Genomic DNA, 4,353 nt, shown 5'->3' with positions numbered 1-4,353 from the left:
CAGCGCAGCTGCATTTGCTGGTAATGGCTTTCATACTTCGATGCCAAGTCATTGTTTGACCGCCTCTGGCTCTCTTCCCCCCTTCACATGGTTGGGCGAAAAGAGCCCTTCGAGGAAGTCGGTCGACTGGCATACGCAGCACGTGGCCAAGCCAGCGCAACCTATGCAGTGTGATCAGTTCATCTATCGAGGGTGAGTTATTTCTCCCGAATACCACTCGACGTACTTCAGAATTGCTGATCCGGTGTTCCCACCAGATTCGGGCAATGCTCCGAAGACATCGATGGTCAAACACTGAAAGTCTTTTGACGTCCTCGGCGCGCAGCGGCCAGGTTTCTGATCCATATAGTAATATGGAGCGCACGGCAGCATTATAAACTCGACCCTTGACAGAGAAACTGATGTCACGCCTACGCCACAGGTGACGTAGGTTCGCAAAAGCTGCTCTGGCCTTCCCAATCCGGATGGAAATTTCATCTTTCGCGAGACCACCGGGACTGATACAGCTGCCCAGGTAAACAAATTTGTCCACTACTTCAATCGGTTCATCCGCAAGCATGAGGTTAGAGTTCGAGCCCACCCAGTCTTGCAGTAGCACTTTAAACTTTGCGGGTGTGAAGCGCATACCAAACCGCGGGGCAGAATTATTTAGATTATTTAGTATTGTTTGCATTACCACGGGGTCAGATCCAAGAAGAGCTATGTCGTCTGCGCACTCGATGTTGACTCCAAAATCACCCGCGAATAAGGTATGTATTTTAATGTATCATCGTGTTGTCTCATTCCTGAAACGAGCTGTTTGCAATTGAATCCACGTGGACTGTTTTTAGTTGAAGACGTAATCGTCCTAAAGTTTGCGGTTCTCCTTCTAAAACAGGGTCTTTCCTCTGAACAAACTACTTCTGGTTGGCCGTTTGATCAATATTTTGATAGAAAATGCTCCATAGATGAGAATATGTCGCAAAAAAAACTGTTCTTTATGTGATTGCCCCAGAGAGATATACTTATATTCTGACGAGCGTGTACTTTTTGCTAATAAGCCAGTTGCTTATGCAAGTAGTGTGATTACTCCTGGATGGACAAACCTATGTTATATCTGGTCATCATCTACAGCATCCTTTTGGTGCTTAGCTACCATCCCATCCGAAAAAGTAAGTCCAGACAGAAGCAGTTGCGATGTACTTATTAGGTTTGAAATCCATAATTCGGGGTCGGTACGCGCTCGCTTTTATCAATGGGCTATCTTCAGCCTTATCTAATCATTATGGGGCCAGTAATTCCCACGGTGGACCTACCAATCTTCTGGTTTTGATGCCAACCTAATATTCAAAGCAGGCAACACTGATCTCATTATTATCAGCAACTAGTCCTCAACAATGTAGACCCTCTAAATTTCCATACATTGCATCCAGGATCGCATAAAATATACAGATGGCAGTTTTGCACTATTTCCTTCAAGTTTGTCGTATTTTATCAACATATATGCAAAGTTTACGTCACCTTTAGAAAGATGACAGATCACAAGATCTGAATTTGAAAGTTTCACCCAGGATGCCTAATAAGCTAGGGAGCTGTCTTGCCAACTTTTGCTTGACTTTACGCGAGTAATTGTCCTTTCTTCTCAGTAAATTACAAGCTATTGCCAGCCTAGTCCTGTCCACTACGACCAAGCCTCAAAAAAGCAGTTTTCCTATATCATCTGCCTTCCTGCGTTACCAATCTGGTTTTAAAAATCGGATCTGAAACTTCACCGTGACAATTCGTCGTCAGCCCACGACCAGCTTCGCCTTCCTTGCGGCTCATCAAGTAGGCGCAGTCCCTGAGTTTTCGTCAACCTTATGTTCTACTTGAAACCAAATTGCACGAAATTAGCGAGTGTACACCCATTTGCAAACTAATTTGGTTTTTCCAGAGACTCACCTGGAACCCAGCTGAATCGGTTGTCGGCTGTCGACGAATTTTCAGAAACCCTATCAGTAATGCGTTGAGAATATACATATATCGCGATATCTCGAATATCGTAGAGAGTGGAACATGAAGGGGCCTGGTGCAGTACATTCAGTTGTCTGGAAACGAGAGATTCAGCTGGGTTTCAGCTGAGTCTCTCGAAAAACCAAATTAGTTTGCAAATGAGTGTGTATTCACCGTGACAACTTTATATCCTACACTATTCGCCGAAAAACCCACCAAATCCATTCACCACCCACATGGTTCTGTGGGGTTTGGAAATATATCCGGACGTTTATATCAGTCGAAGGCTTTGTGCGTGGACCTCCCAGACCTGCTCACGCCAGAAAACAAATACTTCCATATTGCGGGTGTTGAAGCTCTCAACGGTCGTCTTGTTAGATGTCTACTATATCGTTATTTTCAGAAAGCTGAACAAATCTATGCCAAGCAAGTAAAATCTCTCCCTCCTGTTTGAAGCAAATTGCCAGACACTTCTGAAAATATGTTTATAAAATGAATGACGTAAAGGTCTGAATGGTGTTTTCGTTTGGGACTCTGCTCTTATCATGTCTCGCTACCGCAGCTTACGCATCATTACAGCACCAGTTCGTCAACTCACGTGCATTGCATATCTATGTGGCGGCACACTGAATTGACTGACGATAACTAAACTTGTACCGTCATGCTTTGTATGTTCAGGCTGTGATAAACTGATGTGATAAACCCACAGAAATCAATGCTCGTTTTGGCAATCATTCATAGGTTTAGAGGTCTGATTAATCTAACAAAGTGTTGACAAGGAGCTCGTAGATACATTTAGATGTATTAGGAGCAGTTCCGACGGCACCTATAAATCACAAAACTTGGATACAGACCTTATGCCACGGTTAACGAACTTTATTTTGAGAGATTCTAAATGAGATGAATAGTGCAGGTAGATTTCTCTAATGGTTGCAAAGTCCCTTCATTATTTGGCTGCGTTGGTGAGAAAACGTACATGCATTGACGGAGAGTTATGTACCCCGAATTTCCAAACTGCAATGGATTACAGTAAACACAAATCGACTTTGACTTAGAGTATCAAAATTCAGCGGTAAGACGCACGAAAGTGTAAAATTTCAGTCATCAGCGTAATCTCCTGATCAAAATATACGGAAAATATTATTTCGGCCGCAGACACAAGCTGATAAACGAAAATTTAACCACTAAATATTGCAGGGTAGGGTAAGTCTTTGTCCCATGCCCATTTATACAGCGGCGACTCAGTCTGATTAGTGATACTACTGTACAATCAGATCGGAAGCGCTGGAAACAATTTCAAGTTGTCGCTGCTACCGGAAAATCTGGATGGACCAAAACTATTCTGGAACCTTTGTCTTTGGACACAGCGAAAAGTTCATCAAGAATAGCAGTAAGAAAAAAAACTTAACAGCTGCTTGCTATGCAGCGCGATCAGGCCCCCCAGAAGTTATAATTCTGTTGGTAGACTGCATACGTACGGGCATCGAAATCCCAGGTTTTGCTGTTCTGGTAGGATGGGTCAAATCCGACCGGTTTCTAAACGCTTACGACTACTTCCACTCGGAACTAATAGTGAGTACTATCGGCCTTTACTTTGGACTCTATATCAGAATTTCCAGTTCACCTGACGATTACAGGTATAACTTCATGGCAATTCATGGTTCTGCCGAGCATTTCGAAAACCTCAAACACTACAAACCAGCCTGTGCCAGCCCTCCGAACCACGGCATTTCAACCTTTGATTGCAAATATTAACCGGTAACATGTTCGCTTTTTGCAACTGAGGCGGGTCTTTACAAATTTCGGCTCTAAGCCATGGAGGCGGTCACCTTTCATTCAACTTGCCATTCACTGTTGCTTCAGAGATTGAGCTCACATCTTATATGAAAGTGTAGCTAGCCACGATTGGCGTCTGAATCCTGTCTGTCAAGACTTAGGTAAGTAATGAGTTCAGTTCAGCGCGGTTATTTCTGGTTTCATATCTCCGCCCGAGCAAGCATTTAGAGTAATGGATGAACTGTGCCTGTGATAGGCGACCAACTGAAACTCTGTCACGGGGGACACCAAATTTCACCCCATTTGTAGAGAATATTACCTTTCGTTCAGTTTTTGGCTTCCCAGACAACTAGGTGCAACAGGCGAATTCAAATATATCAGAAAGTAATTGATCAGGTCCAAATATATTTCCAAGATTCTGGTGCGGTTTGCATATCTTTAAATCCGCATGGCACTAACTTGTGTAATGAGCATCATATCATAAATACTCCACGCGAATCTGCCATTTGAACTTTGCACATCCTTGGCCTTTTTGGCAGGTCCTCAAATCGACTGTTCAATGATTGAACAGGGCTGAGATGTGCTCGAATGATGTGTTCATTCGCG

Source organism: Opisthorchis viverrini (genome assembly GCF_000715545.1).
Source record: "Opisthorchis viverrini unplaced genomic scaffold opera_v5_132, whole genome shotgun sequence".
Taxonomy (NCBI): domain Eukaryota; kingdom Metazoa; phylum Platyhelminthes; class Trematoda; order Opisthorchiida; family Opisthorchiidae; genus Opisthorchis; species Opisthorchis viverrini.
Note: the sequence above shows the minus strand (reverse complement) of the source record.